Raw genomic sequence first — 6,063 nt, 5'->3', positions numbered from 1 at the left:
CAAACTGTGTGAATGAAAATAATTAGCTTTTGTCGGTGAAGAAAATTAAAATTAAAAAATTAAAACATTTCAGCTAGAAGTTAATCTGATTTAATCTGTTAGCAATTAAAATATTTTGAAGGAAAGTTAAAGTCATGTATAGTCCATCCAAGATGTTAACGCTCATAATCGTTTTGTTGGAAATAAGGGTGCGTGTACGCATGCATGCATACATAAACAGTTTTCCACGAGTTTGTTTACACCAATAGGAGAATGTTACCAATTCTAAATCAGGGCTGTTTTAAGGGTAGGGAGACCATACGTTGGAAATTGAATTTAAAATTTTAATGTGCTATATTTTTATTATAAATTATTGCCATGTTGTGGTATTTTGTAATCAATAAAACAATTCCTGTAATATTCTATTGGTATTTTTTTAAATATTATATTAAACAGATATTCAACCTGGAGTGATTCCAATACTGCTCTCAAATTTTTGAGTTAAATATGTATATAAATAAACAAAATAATCAGGAAAGTGATATTTTACATTTTCCTCAATAAATTAAATTAAAAAAGGAAAAATTAATTGAGCCTGTAATTTTACATGGTCACTCTAAAATATTTCTCACCAATACTAGGTATATCGATGAGCGTTCACATCTTGGACGGACTGTACAACAATTGCTACATTTCATCTTCTGATAAATGATATAAGTAATTTATCAGTGGCTTTTTAAAAAATAATTTGTAATTATTAAGAAAAATTGCCCATATTTATTGAGTGTAAATATTAAGAATAAAAAAATATGTGATGAAAAAGTTTTGATACTCTCACTATGATGGAAGGTTTACTGACCGTTTGTTATAAAGTTATTGACTTCATTTCTGACTTTTTATAATAATAACTAAATATTTATTATTAATAACTGATAATAATTAGTAATATTAATGTCCGTTTCATTTACAATCTACTGATATTATATCTCTGAAAAAATTGTTATAAAAAATATTTTATATACAGTTATTTTAGGATGAAAATTATATAAGTTTTTGAGATAAAGTTGAATATCTTTTATTTATTGGGTGAGTAATTTTGTTTGATTTTACTCATTAATTTCTGATAAATGGACAACTTTGTTTAATTGTTAATTATTAAACGGTCGGCTATTATATCCACCACAAAATATTAATATTCTAAAATCACATAATCACTTGAACAATATGAATTTATTTATATTTTTAATGAAAAAATTAATTTGTTCTGGTATGTCGCTATAACTGGTTAATCATGGCAACTGTAGCTTAACTGATTGTTTATTAAAATGTTGCTGACCAAATAATAAAAATATTATTGAGCATTTAATTTGTTAAGTAAAAAAATTAATCAGTTTTGGTATTGTCGTTTTGACAAGTTAATAGCTACAATCGGTATTTATTGCTCGTTTATCTTAAAGTAAATATAACTGTTAATGACAAAGATACTGTCACTGTTAATGACAAAATAAAATCAGTTACTTTGTCATTATCAGTCAGTAACTTTTTGACAAACGATCAATAAGTCGCCAATTGTGATTATTAGATCGTCATAGCGACACAACTAAAACTAATTTTAACTATATACATATTATATAATATAATCATTTGTTGAGGGAAAGTGAATTTTTTTAGACCAGACGTGCTTTAATACGAAAGGGTTATTGATTCATATTATAAAATGGTATTGCATTACTTTTATATTAATGGAAATGTATGCGTCATTCGTCGGTTTTGTATTCCAAAAAATAGTTTGAAAATAAATGTCAAATGTAAAATATGTAAAAAATATATTATTGAATTATATAAAGATATATACTATATATAAAGAAGGTTTTCTTACATTACGATTCTATAAATATCTCGTTGACTAAAAATAATTGGACATGTTTGATATCAAACAACATAAAGATAAATATGCATTTTAACTATCTATATACCTTTTTTTCAGTATGGAGTTAATTTTAGTGACGAATATTATAATGTATAAATTCATGCAACATGTGATACATTTTTATGAATATAAAGCACTTAACGATACACGAGTTTAGTTTTTTAACGCTCTCTAAATCTATATAAATCCCAACAATAAAAAAAAGTGAATGGTGAAGATGTGTTTTTATGCGTATTAAAATCTGGAATTCACACTTGCCTGTACTAAATTAAGCGAGTAATTTATCGCCATAGCGTTATTTCCGATTTTTATCTCTTCCGGTTTTTGCGGGCAGGGAGCATAAAAAACAATAAGAGGACACCCTGGGGACAGCTTAAAGCTCTAAATGAAACTTAGGGATTCGAAATGTGAGGGAGAACTCCCAAAAGGGGTTGTCGAATCGTGAGATGATCGAGGCGATAAGAATTAATTAAGATCGGAGATATATTCGAACATTTGATACCAACAAATATGTATATACATATTTTTAAAAGCATAAATATTAAATATAAATAAAACTAAAACCATTAATATGAATCTGTGATTCTTTTTATAGTTATTTTTTGCGGCCTAAATTTAGCAGATTTTCGTTGGGCGTAAAAAGTGGGACTCAAAAGAAGATTCCACCGGATTTGGAGAGTCAAATATCACACGAAAAAAGCATTTCCCCTTCACTTCCGAAATTGCGATAAATTTAGACACTTGCGTTGTAGTGTTTGTTTTTAAAATAAAACAAAATAGAAAACTATAATTATGTAATAATTTTAACTATGAATTTAATGTATTACTACAAATTTATATATCACTACAGGTAACCGATCGAAACATAACATGATTAAACAGATCATTTTATAACAATGTCGAATCAGAACTGTAACAAAACAGAACAATGACAAATCAGAACAAGTTTAAAAATAATTACTAATTATTGAAGAAGTAAATAATCTCAATAATGATCAGATAAATAAAATTATTTTTGATTAGTAAATATTTCAGCTTTTGCGCAGTAAAATAAAATAAATGGATAAATAATGATCAGTATCCATTGATCATTTATTGTTAAGTCCTGTACTCCACTAGCAAATTTTGCTTTAAAAATAATTGTAGGGCGACACATTAACTGTCCAAATGTTCCAAACGTACGTGTCGTTTTAGTTAGTAAGTTAGTTTAGTTTTAGTTTAATTTAAAAACAACCATTTAATGTACTAATCGATCATCATATATTAAATACCGATTATTTTATATTTAATTCTGAGCATTTTGATTTAATTACCGATCATTTAATTGAAATACCGATTATTTATTTTTATTACAAAAGGTTGTTTTGCTGCATAAATTTAAACAGGTCATGTGCGAACGAGCGGTAGCGAGTGAGCGTTGATCAAAATAGTAAGCACCCCATGAATAACTCTCTGCAACGATCCTACTTAAAAATAAAATTTATAATTGTATATAAATAAATAAAATATATAAATAAATTTTAGAATAAATTGGATTCCTGATAACATAATTTTTTTTTCATTTGTAGGTACACCGATCATTTATGGAATTATTTATTTATCAAATAATTACTTGTCAACATGAAATTAATTATAAATATTTTTTTAACTTATTCTAAATTGTCACAGTTTTGATTCGACATGTTCTGTTTTCTCATGTTCCGTTTATTCATGGAACTATCACTACGCATGAAAAAATTTAAAACATATAATTTTACTAGCACCTGAAATATTATATTTTCACTAGTAAAAATATGTACCTACCGGTGAAAATATATTCCGATATGATTTCATTGAAATAACATATTTTTTAATATTTTCGGAATAGAATCGAGACTGTTTTTTTTAGATTTTTAATATTTGTTTCCAATAAGATTCATAGTATTTAAAAAAATGTATTTTTCTAGCCAAATTCAAGGTGGGAAAATGCACTCACCTGCCCCATTAATGACGTCTCTGCCTTATATTTGCTTTAATAATCTAAGAGCTACATTAATAATTAGATAAGATGAAACGACCCCGCGTGGGAATTGGCAGATTGCAAAAATGTATGGAAGCTTTCCATAGAGTTACGCCATAAAATTCCCTTTCGGTGAACTTAAATCTCGTTCAAAATATTAAAAATGTGAAATAGCAACAATTGTTATTGAAAATTTTCGGTACGATTCAGATATATGTACATATGGGAGCCCGACGTAACTCGACGCTCTATAATCAATCAAAGAAGATCATACCGTTATAGTCCTTCGATTATTTGCGTACATTATAATAAATCATAATCCTATTAAAGTTTTTTCCCTTCAACGACCATCCAATTCTCTGTTCATCAATAATATAAAGATATATACAATAATATACTGTATTATTCTAATCACATAATATATATTACATATATTTTTTAATTATAAAATTTTTCAAGAAAAGATAAACATCAAGAAACCGATTTAAAATTTAGTAGCGCTATAAGTTATTTTGACACGTATTAACTTTTTATGTACTGTCATGTACACTGAGTGTACATGGTATCTTATTATGTGAATATCCCGAATAAAATATTAATAAGTGTTTTTCTGAGTTACGCTAACAAATTTAATTAAATAAATATAATATATACATAATTATCGATAGAGACAAAAATAAACATCAATGCAACCTACAGACGTTTTCAATTTATTTTTTTAATATTATTTTGTATTCAAATATTTGGTACATTAAATTACTGCATTTGATTATTTTAAACTCTTATATTACCGTAAATTTTACGTTTGAGCTTTGACTATTATCATTATGATTTTTATTAAATTTTGATTATTATTATTGTACACATTTTTACATGTACACTGAGTGTACATCTCCGGAGCGCGAGTCTTTTTTGCACTGTAAAAGAAAGTTTAAGTTAATCAAGTTTGATATATTGATGGCATTTTATAGCAAATATAATATATAAGAATGTGGATTATAAGTGGCATAGTAAAATATATTTAAAAAAAGATATACAGATGGATATATGTTTTTTTTTTGAAATATTACATAAACGACGCGCCACACGTCCACCCCCCGATGGAAGCGGGCTAATGGGCTCTCTCTCGCGAAATTTATTCTCGCATATTGGCACTCGAGCGAGCTCCATTATTCGCACTTGAAAGCTTTTTCGTTTCACCCCCACCTTCAAACCCCAAGGGGCGTGGACTAAAATCATTCACAAAACCATAGGCTCTCGATATAGTCGAGGGCGTGTCTTTCTTAGATGCGATTGGTCAATGGGCGTGGCGTCAAAAGCTCGTATAGCTGTGAGACGAAACATCTGAAAATGACTTTGTATTTCATTGTGAGCTAGCGATTAAGTCGCAGGAAAACGGATGAAGATACTCGTATGATATGACGACGCTAGTTTTGTATACAATTGCTTACAATTTGTGTTATGCAATAAAAATATAAATGCATGATTTTTCTTATGTAAGTTTTAAAGTAATTCACAAACGTATTATTATTTATTAAGGATTAAAAGCGCGGCGCTAAAGAGATTTAGATAGATAAGGGCTCAAAAGTTGGGTCTGTACATTTTTAGAAATATTCTGCCGACGGTTATCTGCAAATCCCATCTCACGCCGTTACGGGATGAGCTCACTGAAGCGGTCTATTTGTTTTCGGCAACAGAGTTTTCATGCTTTTAGAAATTAGTGCCGCTTTAAAGGATTTTAGAATACATGGGTTGCTATTTGACAGGTATTTTTTAATTATACCTACCTTGCAAAAACTTATCGATAAGTACTAAATACAGTTATATAAGAAGCTCTGAATTGTATTTTTATGTTCAGGATAGTAGAAAATATATGTTTATTCAAGTTTATTTTTAAAGTAAATAATTTAATTATGATAAAAAATATAACAACAAAAAATAGCGTTGAAGATGCGTTTAAAAATCTTCAGATATTTTTACATCAACTCCCACTTTAACTCCGACCTAGATTCAGAGAGTTTATCCTATGGATAGTTAAATTGTCACGTATTTACTCTCGTAATAAATGTAATGACGATTATTCTTGATTTTTTAAATACAAAATTGAAACATTAAATGTTAGCACATTTATCTAATATATTAGTATATATGATAA

This window comes from Plectrocnemia conspersa, unplaced genomic scaffold (assembly GCF_051122295.1).
Source record: "Plectrocnemia conspersa isolate PC_06_02 unplaced genomic scaffold, ASM5112229v1 ptg000009l, whole genome shotgun sequence".
Taxonomy (NCBI): Eukaryota; Metazoa; Arthropoda; class Insecta; order Trichoptera; family Polycentropodidae; genus Plectrocnemia; species Plectrocnemia conspersa.
This window is presented reverse-complemented; position numbering follows the sequence as displayed.